Source organism: Castor canadensis, chromosome 1 (assembly GCF_047511655.1).
Source record: "Castor canadensis chromosome 1, mCasCan1.hap1v2, whole genome shotgun sequence".
Lineage (NCBI taxonomy): Eukaryota > Metazoa > Chordata > Mammalia > Rodentia > Castoridae > Castor > Castor canadensis.
Window position 1 is genome coordinate 91,907,555 of NC_133386.1, and position 11,993 is coordinate 91,919,547.

The window sequence follows — 11,993 nt, forward strand, 5'->3', positions numbered from 1 at the left end:
TTCTTGTTTCGTGAATTTCTTTTTTTTTTTTTCTTTCTTTCCTATCTTTTTTTTTTTTTCTTTTTTCTTTTATTATTCATATGTGCATACAAGGCTTGGTTTATTTCTCCCCCCTGCCCCCACCCCCTCCCTTACCACCCACTCCACCCCCTCCCGCTCCCCCCCCCAATACCCAGCAGAAACTAAATTGCCCTTATCTCTAATTTTGTTGTAGAGAGAGTATAAGCAATAATAGGAAGGAACAAGGGGTTTTGCTGGTTGAGATAAGGATAGCTATACAGGGCATTGACTCACATTGATTTCCTGTGCGTGGGTGTTACCTTCTAGGTTAATTCTTTTTAATCTAACCTTTTCTCTAGTTCCTGGTCCCCTTTTCCTATTGGCCTCAGTTGCTTTAAGGTATCTGCTTTAGTTTCTCTGCATTAAGGGCAACAAATGCTAGCTAGTTTTTTAGGTGTCTTACCTATCCTCACCCCTCCCTTGTGTGCTCTCGCTTTTATCATGTGCTCATAATCCAATCCCCTTGTTGTGTTTGCCCTTGATCTAATGTCCACATATGAGGGAGAACATACGATTTTTGGTCTTTTGGGCCAGGCTAACCTCACTCAGAATGATGTTCTCCAATTCCATCCATTTACCAGCGAATGATAACATTTCGTTCTTCTTCATGGCTGCATAAAATTCCATTGTGTATAGATACCACATTTTCTTAATCCATTCGTCAGTGCTGGGGCATCTTGGCTGTTTCCATAACTTGGCTATTGTGAATAGTGCTGCAATAAACATGGATGTGCAGGTGCCTCTGGAGTAACAGTCTTTTGGGTATATCCCCAAGAGTGGTATTGCTGGATCAAATGGTAGATCGATGTCCAGCTTTTTAAGTAGCCTCCAAATTTTTTTCCAGAGTGGTTGTACTAGTCTACATTCCCACCAACAGTGTAAGAGGGTTCCTTTTTCCCCGCATCCTCGCCAACACCTGTTGTTGGTGGTGTTGCTGATGATGGCTATTCTAACAGGGGTGAGGTGGAATCTTAGTGTGGTTTTAATTTGCATTTCCTTTATTGCTAGAGATGGTGAGCATTTTTTCATGTGTTTTCTGGCCATTTGAATTTCTTCTTTTGAGAAAGTTCTGTTTAGTTCACCTGCCCATTTCTTTATTGGTTCGTTAGTTTTGGGAGATCGTGAATTTCTTATGTATCCACTTTTGTCTTTCTTTCTCTGAGGGATTTAATTGTAAGGCTTCTCAGTATAAATTCTGCGTAGTTTCTGAACCTTTTACTTCCTTTTATTTTATTTTGTTTTGTTTTGTTTTTGTGCCTCTATCTTTCATGTTAGGGACATTCTGTGACATCTGCCCTTCCTTGGCTGTTCTTATTCATAAAAGTGGGGCCCTGGAGATCTGAGTTCAACTCTGTGTTGTGTTCAAGGCTGGCCCAGATTTCCCCTTGCTGAGGGGTGATAGGCAGAAGCAATTAATTTATGCAGTGACCCTCAACTGTTGGTGTCTGTAAGTCTGTTCTCCTACTCAGTCTGTTCATCCACAGAGGAGGCTATCACTCTCATACCTGGAGGGGATAAGGTTGGTTACTAGTGTTCTCAGAATTGCATTGAAGTTGGGACTCCACAGGGAGCTCAGCACTCAGTGTATGGACTTTTGCTGAATTCCCTGTTTCTAGCCTTTTGCCTCATGTTCCCCACCTCTCCCACCTGGTGTTCCTGCATTTGTACTTTCTTTGAGAACTGTAGAAAGTTAGCCAATTCTTTCTAGCAAATTCTAAAGTGCGCAGGAGATAGCTTACTTGATGAGATGATTTTTTAAATGGTTATAGATCAAATCTTAAGCACATTTCTCATACATTCTCTTTTGAGGGCAACGATTAAAGGGGGCCAAAGGTTTATACAGTTTTGTTTCAGGAGAGTGTGGCTATGTGAGTTAGCATGTTCACAGGCTCACAGGCACTTTGTGGTGCAGGACTGAGCATGGGGTGGAGAGGCAGCCCCAGGACTTCCATGTGTGTCCACAGCGGGTGGGTCATTTGGATAAATTACCCTCATCAGTAGAATTAGAGGATCAGTATGTAAAATCCAGATCAAAAATAATTATTCCATTCCACAACAATAAACTCATCTCTCAATTTTATCCTTGTAGAAAGCTAGGATGAGTCAAATGCAGATGTCATAAATTCTCCTCCAGAACATTAAAATGTTATGATGTGAATATTTTCCTTCATAAGTAACAGTAACATCTCCCACCTAGTGTGGTTTGGGGGTCACAGATTGATAAACACATTATCTATGTTTTGCTTTTGTTATTGCTTGCACTTTTCTTTCAGAGCTACAATGACAAGGGCTGTACAATGGTTTCTTTAAAGGTTTATTGACATGTGAATTTCACATTTCAAAATCTACATTATGTATTTAGGAAATAGAGTGAAACACATGTTTATGTGGCGGGGGATGGATTTGAACGTGTGATTAAATTCATCACTTGCAAAGAGCAGCTGTGGAAGGAACATGAATGTGGTGAGCTGGGGTCTGTGAGGCTTGTTGCTTTGCTAAGAGCACACACATTTGCACATAGTACACACACACACACACACACACACACACACACACACACACACAGAGAGAGAGAGAGAGAGAGAGAGAGACTGCAAGACCTTGGCATCTGTCCTTGCAAATGCCTGGGAATGCACTTCAGCACTGCCTTTGTATGCAGGGAAATGTGCCAGTAATCAGTCTCATGAGAGACTAGGAAATATTTCAGCAAGAGATGAAAAAATAAACAGAATATATTATTCCTCTGAAAAACTTTTGTCCTTCAAAAAGCTTAAGTCCCTTTCCCCATGCCACCTAGGGATAAGAACTTTCTGAATTAGAAATGCTTTTGCCTGCAGTATGTCAGGGAATGGCTCTTCCACAGCTTCCTGACATCCTTGTAGGTCTCCACACAGGACATGAAGATGCAGCCTGGACAGTATTGAACTTGTTTTGGTGAACGCCCTGCCATCTTTTCAGGAACTTGGCAATAGTGGCAGTTCTGCGAGGAGCTGTCACAAGGCTGGACCCTGCTCCTCCTCCCTACATTATGAGAGGTTGCCACAAGGCAGTTTCCCTGGCTTTGGTGAGGCCTGAAACTTTCCATCCATTCCCCACCATGGAGAAGAGTTGAAGGGTTTAAAACTGCTTGGCTGGAGCCTAGAATGGGCTCTTCAGCAACAGAGTTCCACACCATGCGAGTTTTTCATCATTTGGCCTGCTGATTTGGTGTCATCTTGTGAAATGAGGGGCACAGGTAGCTGACACCATGCTATCTTGCTGGTGTGGACTGTATAAGCAATAGATGTGGGGTTTCTTGTCGCCTCACCAGCCTAACAGCTACTGCCATGCTGCTTTGTAACTGCTGACTGCTTGATGGAAAACCTCACCAAGTAGCTTAAGAAAGAAGGGCTATTTCTTTTCTTCACATACTAAGAAGTCTTGGACACAGGCAATTGTTACATTAAGTAGCAACATGATGTCAGGGATAATGCCACTAGAAAAATTCTTTAGTCTTCTTGGACAAGATGGCTACTGTAGCTCTCGGTATCATATCTGCATTCAAGGAAGTATGAAACGATGAAGGCAAGGAATCAGCTATCTGTCTGGTTTTTATTAGGAAAACAAAAGCCTCCTCACAAATGCCCCAGCAGACCTCCTCATCTGCATTATGGAATCCTGAATTTACAAAGAAAGCCAGCAGCCAGTTTTGGTAACAGAGAAACTAGATTGCTTAATTGGCCTAGACAAGAACGGACTAGCCACAGTACACTCCTGGGCTGCTCTCCTTGCTACTCTAAGCCAAACAGGAGTTCCAGGGTTGAAACAGAAGAGGAGGGTAAGTTAGGTAGACAACAGATTGTGTCTGCCTCTTAAACCAATATTGTCAGTCCCAGTTTTGCCAGCTCAGTAAGACCAGTGAGTAGCTGATTCCACTCTTTGTCTTGCTTACACATCGGTTGTATCTCCTACTTGAACTGTATAGTGAATGGTTAGGGTATTGCTAAAACAATTACCAATTCTGTGTAAGCTGTAAGACTACAAGAGAAAACTAATAGAGTTGTCACAATCAAGGATTACAGATGCACCAGGCCCTGAACAACTTGCTTTCTTCATATTGGAAGTAAAATACCAGAACTAACACCAGTGATTAGAAGAGAAGGGTAGTAAGTAGACAAGAAGCCCAAAGTCACCTAAGTGTGCTGACCTTTGCAGAATTCCTCAGCTAGGAATACTGTAGTATTCCTTCTTTTTAATATAACAGATAGATGAGATTACTACTTGTGCTTCCACAAATTGATACAAGGAAAAGTCAACCTTCCTGGGTTGAAGAGTAGACAGTTGTTCAAATATTAAGTTTGAATGTAATCCTTCAGGAGCTAGGTGAAGATTAAACTTATCTGTTCTTCCTTTCCTATCTTTTGAACTCGCCCTCAAGACCCTGCTCTAAATAACTTTTTATGAAATCTTTCACAGACTTCTAAAAGTAGTTAGACCATCCAGAATCATAGCCCTTTTTCTTGTCTCTGTTATAACCCTTACCACTGGTACACATATTTGTTTATATGACTGTCTCACCCACTGTACTAGGAAATTTTCAAGGAGAACAGTTTTTCCCCAAAACTTCAGCACATGATGAAATACATAGTAATAAGTGCTCAACATATTTTTGTTGAATAAGACTTATCCAAACCATGAATAGTTAATAATATCACATGAAGTCTTATATTTTAATTTAAGCACATACAAACAAAAAATTTATTCATGGTTAAAAAAAAAGACAAAAGCAAAGTAAGAATCAAATTCAAACCAATGAAAATATTGCCTCTTCTACCACATGAATATAGCTTACTGTCTTCACATAAACTCCTAGAAGTTGAGATGAGAATGATCAACCAGCCCAAAGATACATGAGCAAGCACATAAATCCACAGTTTATATAAGAAAAGTTTAAATGGCCCACGTGCCAATGAAAAGATGCTCAATCTTTCCCATGATTTTAAAAATGCAAACTAAATCTATGCTGAGATACCATTCTCATTTACTATAATGGCAAAAATCCAATAATATGCTTTTCAGTGAGACTGGGAAACAAACACTTTCAAACATTTCTGGGGGACAGCACATGTATAGTTCCTAGAGGAGCAGTGTCTACATAATATTACAGATGTTCTACCCTTTAACCCAATTAACTAACAACCTGGAATTTATCCAACAGAAATCTCTGCACAGTTACAAAATGCATTGTGATGTTGTTTGTAATAGCATGACATGAGAGACAACTCATTTCCATAAATAGAGGACCAGTCAACTAAACTATGGTACATCCTCATGATAGAATACGGGGTAGCCAAAGAAGAAAGAAGATACCTTCTGTGTTGTACCCTGGGCAGAGCTCCAGAGCACATGGTTCCATTGAAAAGCAAAATTCAAAATAGTTATGTACACGTGTATTTAAATGGAAAAAATGAGACCTATTGAAACTATTCCAAGAATGAGGGGAGGGGAGATAAAGGAGAGTGATGGAGGAGGTGAATTCACCTACGATATACTATAAGAACTTTTGTAAATGTCACAATGTATGGTCACATAAAAAATTCAAAATAGTGAACACAATACACTGTCTATTGTATCATAATGAGAAGGATAGAATATGCATTTCTTTGAACTTACAGCTGCATGAAGTGCTATGGAGGTACACTGCAGTGGCAGGAAGGGGAGATGAGAGAACAGGTGGATAGAGTAGAAGCAAAATTCATTTTATACCATTTTCACTTTAAAACTCTGTAAATTGGAAGTCTTAGAGTGATTAGGCAAGAGAAAGAAAGAAGGGGTATTCAGATTGGAAAGGAGGAGGTCAATCTCTGTTTGCAGATGATACGATCTCATATATAGAAAAACCTGAAGACTTCATAAAAAACTGTTAGAACAGTGAAGTCACAGGATTCAAGATCAAGATACAAAAGGTCAGTAGCATTTCTATATACCCATAATGAATTAGCTGAAAACATAATCAAGAAGCAATCCTATTTACAATCGCTATACAAAATAAAATAAAGTAAAACACCTAGGAATAAATTTAAAGGAGAAGGTAAAAGAATTCTACACTGAAAACTAGAAACTATTCATTAAAGACACAAAAATAATTTCAAGATATGCCATGTTCCTGAATTGGAAGAATTAACGCTGTTACAATGTCCATACAACTCAAAGCAGTCAACAGATTCAGTGAAATCCCTAACAAAATAACAATGACATTCCTCAGAGTAGAAAAAACACTCCAAAAATTCTTATGGGACCACAACAGACCTTGAATAGCTAAAGTACTTTTGAACAGAAAGATAAAGTTGAAGGCCTCACAATACCTGATTTCAAAGCATACTTCAAAGTGATATTAACCAAAAGAGCATGGCTTTGGCATCAAAACAGACACTATATTAATGGAACAAACAGAACATCAAAAATAAATCTGCATGTTTACAGCCAACTGATTTTATAAGAAAGAAGAGAAGAGGAGACATTAGAAAAAGGACAGTCTGTTCAATAAATACGGCTGGAAAACTGGATATCCATATGCCAAAGAATATGGAAAGAAACTAGAAACTAGATACATATCTCTCATCATATTTTTAAAAATCACTCAAAATTTAAGGCCCAAAACTATGAAGCTACTAAAGAAAAATAGGATAAATGCTTCAGGAATTGGTCTGGGTGAAGATTTTTTTAAAAATATGTTGCCAAAAGCAAGGCAACAAAAGCAAAAATGAACAAATGAGTTCACCTCAAACTAAAGAACTTCGATGCAACAAAGGAACAAAACAAAGTTCAGAGACAACCCATAGAGTGGAAGAAATATTTGCAAACTATCTGACAACATATTGATATCCAGAATATACAAGGAAGTCAAACAACAGAAGAACAAAACAGCAAACAAATTTGAAAATCCAAATAATTTGATTAAAAGTGAGCAAATAGTTTGAATAGACATTCCTCAAAAGAAGATATGTGAATGACAAATATATGAAAAAATGCTCCACACCACTAATCATCAGGGAAATAAAATTCAAAACCACAATGAGATGCCATCCCACCCCAGTTAGAATGGCTATTCTCAAAAAGACAATAATCACTGCTACCAAGGATGGAGAAAACACACTGTTGGTGGGAATGTAAGTTTGTACAGCAATTATAAAAAAGAGAAAACAGTATAGAAGTTCTTCAAAACACTGAAAACAAAATTGCTATATGATCTAGCCATTCCAGTACTGGGTATATATCTAAAGGAAAGAAGGTCAGTATAACAAGAGATAACTGCACATTCATTCTAGTACTACTTATAATACCCAGTATGGAATCAACCAAGGGGTCCACTGACAGATGACTGAACAAAGAAAACACAGTGTAAATACACAATGCATTCATCTAGCCATAAAAAAGAATAAAATTCTGTCATTTGTGGCAATTTGGATGAGCCTGGAGGAGACTGCTTTAAAAGAAACAAGGAAGACAAATACTGCATGTTCTGATTTATGTGGAAACCAAAAACACTGGTCTCATAGAAGCAGAAATTAAAAGAGGGGTTACCAGAGCTGGGGAAGAGTGTGTGGGATAGAAAGAGGACGGTTAAGGGGAACAGAGTTGCAGTCTGGGAGGAGAAAAAGTTGCAACATTTCGTAGCACAGTAAGAAAGCTACGGTTGACAAAAATTAAATGCATACTTCAAAAATAATAATAGATCAATGTAGATAGATATCATATGATATTAGGAAATTTTAATTTTAAAAAATAATAGTAGAGAAGATTTTGAATGTTCCCAACACAAAGAAAATGGTAAACGTTTGAGATGATGGATATGTCAGTTACCCTGATCTGATCATTACACAACATATACATTTATTGAACAGTTACACTGTACCCCTAAACATATATAATTCTATGTCAATTGAAAATAAGTATTTAATCCTATGAATCTGCCTAGCAAACCCAAGGTCCTGAGTTCAAATCCAAGTAGTAAAAAAACCCCTAAATTTTAAAAAGTAAATTTAAACCTGGGATCTAATACTTATTTAAAATTAAATTAAAAATTTTTATTCTTGGGCTGGTGTGGGTACAGTGTGGATTCACAAAAGTTCTTACAATGTATCAAATATATCATACTTGAATTCACCCCTTCTAACATTCTCCTTTATCTCCCCCTCTCCCCATTCCTGGAACAGTTTCAACAGGTATCATTTTTCCATTTACATGTGTACACAGTATTTGTACCATGTTCACCCTTCTTACACCCTTTCCCCACCTCTTCTCACTGATACCAACCCCTCAACCTGTTCCACCCTTCTGTTCTCCAATTTTGTAAAAGAAAAAAAATGACATTTTTGTTTTAGGTAACTACAAAGGGAGTTTCCTTGTGACATTTCCGTGTATATATGTATTATAACCCGAATTGTTTCATCTCCTCTGTTTTTCTTCTTCCTAACTTAGTGCCCTTCTTATGGTGATTTTTAATAGGTTTAAAAATTCTATTTTCATTCTTCTATAGAGAGTATACCACCCATATTCACCTTCCTAACTTCCTTCTTTTGCCCTCCCCCTCTCATATGTGACCTCCCCTTAACATGACCTATTTTTCATAATATTGCTGTATTTGTATTGGATCTATAGTCCACATATGAGAGAGAACATGTGGCCTTTGGCTTTCTGAACCTGGCTAACTTCACTTAAGATGGTGTTCTCTAGTTCCATCCATTTACCTGCAGATGACAAAATTTCATTCTTCTTTGTGGCTGAATAAAATTCCATTATGTATAAATACCACATTTTCTGAATCCATTCATCAGAAGTGGGGCTTGTTTCCATAGTGTGGCTGTTATAGCTTAGCAATTAGTATAATGCTGGAAGAAAAATGGATGTAATTTAAAATTTGTAAATCTTGTTTCTTATACATGGCTTTTACAGCCAGATTGTGTACTTTGGTATCTCTACCTCTCCTTTTACCACAATTTTACCTAAATTGGTAACCTTTTCCTCTTTCTTTTTTAGTTTCTTTTCTTCTTCTTCTTCTTCTTTTTTTTTTTTTTTGTTGAGGTCTTGCTCCCCAGGATCTGGCCTGGAACTCTTGAACTTCTGCTTTACCCTCCCAGTGCTGGGATTAACATTGGTTGCCACCATGCAGGGTTTAGGCAAATTTCTTAATCCATCTGTGCCTTGAAGGAAGTTGATGGATTAATAAAAATAAGCAAACTGAGCCTGAAATAGAAGTTCTACACAACTTTGGGCTATTATTAATACTACATTTAGTAATAGTAACATAAAAAATCTCTTGGTAACCATTTACTGGTAAGATTTCATGAATCTTTTTGATATCATAATCTCTTTTTATTTTTGAAGATAATAAAATGAATACCAAGAGAAATAAAGTGATTAGTCAAAAATAGCACCAAGCAGGGCCAAGCACATGTCACACACGTGGAAATGCTGGAAACAAGGTCATTGCTTTCATTCCTCTTTAGCAAGTCAAAAAAAAATGTAATAAATTGGATTGTGAGATATCATGAATGCAAAAACTCTTTCAAGATGCATAAGGAAGCAATAAAACACAGCCCCTGAAAAGCATCTGCTACAACTATTGATTAAATCAGCAGATAAAAATCTTTCTACAAATTTGCTACTTGCCCAGAAAACAGGAGCTACCGTCAGGCTGGGAGTTTCTAGAGAGAAACTCTAAATAAAGGCACAGTTTCCACCTTGGTGCTTGGATTTAAGTCCTGAATACACCCTGTGGTTGTTTATTTTAAAAAATAAAGAATCACCAATACAGAATTGATATAACTACCAAGCACTGTCAGTAAATCTCACAGCCCCTTTCCGATGGCTTATGTTGATTTTTTCCTAGTGAAAATGAATTTGTCTGTACACTGTGATGTTTGGATTATCAGATAACCCGATTCAAAATAACACAAAGAAACAGCTTAGGTGCTTTTTTTTCTCCTAATCAAAAAAACAAAGTCTAAACCACTGTGAATAAATTGTGCCCCCTGCTGATTTCATTTGATATTAACATCATCAACGTAAATAAATAAATAAATAAATAAATAAATAGCCTACAGTGCTGAAGGAGAGTGCAGTGTCTCCAAGGCCGGTCATTTAAACATCCTTTCAGACATAAGGCAGGCTGTCCCAGCAACTGGAAACTGTGCATGATTCTGAGCTTGGCGGAGTCAGGGGTAAAAGAAAGATACCTTCTTTTGTGAGCTTTGTGGAGAGAACTGTTCTAAGGAGCTTCTCAGTGTTGCGTGTCCCTTTGGTAACACTGAATAGGAAAATCAAACAAGCAAAAAAAAAAAAAAAATCCCTAAGAAAGGAGCTGCTTGCTGCTGGGCACTAGCACCTGTGATTTATCCTGCGTTTTTTCTTTTTTTTTTTTGGTAGTACAGGGGTTTGAACTCAGAGTCTCTGCTCCCTAGGCAGGATACCTCTACGGCTTGAGCCACACTCCCAACCCTTTTTGCTTTAGTCATTTTTCAGGTAGAGTCTCAAGGTTTTTGCCTCTTAGAGCCATTTACCTACCTCTGCTTCTCACAGAGATGGGATCACAGTCTTCACTAACCACACCTGGCTCACTGATTGAGATGAGGTCTCTAACTTTTCACTCTGTCTGGCCTCAAACACCTATCCTCCCTTTCTGCATCTTCTGAGCAGCTGGAATCACAGCTATGAAGCCACCACATCTGGCCCTGATTACTCTCATCTTTACAAAAACCAAAGGACATTAGAACTCTGCTCCAATTACCAAATAAAAATGTTCTTGACGTTGACTGAGTTTATTCGCTGGAGAAAATGATTACCAGCAATACATGGCCAGGCATGATTGCTGGCTGGAAGTCATTTTAACTTACTGTGAATCTATTCAGATTCTAAATGCACCTTGAGAAAGGGTTCTCAGCCTGGACAATACTGTCAACTAGCCGTGTGGCATCAGGAACCCCCAGCCTCTTTCTTCTGTAGCCCTCATGTTTTGTCTTAATGCCTCCCTCCCTGCTTTGTCTATTGCCTCTTAGCAATCTGTTTTTCTAGCCTGGAACGCGTGCCCACTAGCTGCCGGCTTAATCCTGGAAAAGTAACTGACAAGAGCGTGTGTTCTCCTCCTCCTGGTGTTTGGGAGAAACTCCTGAATGCAGAAAGGAAGTTAATGGTGCACTTGGCCTTGGAGAAGATGACGAGGAAGTATTTCAAGGTGGAGGGCCTTCTCTCATGCTTCTAGACAGGGCACAGGGAGCGCAGCAGCTTTTCTCCATGAAGAGAACAGCCGCTTCCAGATGCAAAAGTGTTTTAGATTCACATTCACAGGTAGGTAGTAAATCCCGCCTTCCCCCCTCTACTCCAAAAGGGCTCTCAGTCTTTCCAGAGCCCCTTTGATGTGTGACTAGGGCTGCCAGATTTAGCGAATAAAAGTGCAGCACTCCCACTTTGAATTGTATTTGGATATGAATTTCAGAAAAACAGCAATTTCTTTAGTATTTGTTGTTTATGTGGAACTTACATCGAATTGGTGCCCGGCACGTCATCTTCCCCTTGCTTGAACTCTGTGATCACGGTGTTTTCCAGAGCACTGTAAACCCACCCTGGGTGGCTGTGAGCCGGGTGGGGGGTTGAGCTGTCACGGGGCGCAGGTGGCCCGCGTGGCGCCTCCCTGGAGGCTCATCCCAGCCGCTCGTCTCCCTCTAGCGGCCGCCGGGGACATGGGCAGCTCTGGCTGTGGAAGGAGTGTGGGGTGCAGGGCACCCCCAAGGGCGTTTTTCCAGGCTGGGGATTGGGAATTGGGACGTGCTGAGTTCAGAGCGACATGAACCTGTCTCCATCCCCTGCAGAAGAAAATTGCTCTGTTCCCAATACCAGAAATGGATTTTCTCTTGTTTCAGTTAAAAATTCCGTGGACAAATACCTCCGTAGAGCAG

At 39.2% G+C, this 11,993-nt stretch overlaps 1 long non-coding RNA gene across 1 annotated transcript in view; it reads right to left on the minus strand.

Annotated features, from left to right (window-relative positions):
* Nucleotides 1-11,993, minus strand: part of LOC141420791 (uncharacterized) — a 38,380-nt gene extending 26,387 nt beyond the window's left edge. Inside the window, exon 1 of the long non-coding RNA XR_012445434.1 lies at nt 11,579-11,993. This is a non-coding gene — a long non-coding RNA (uncharacterized lncRNA). The remainder of the gene's footprint in view (nt 1-11,578) is intronic.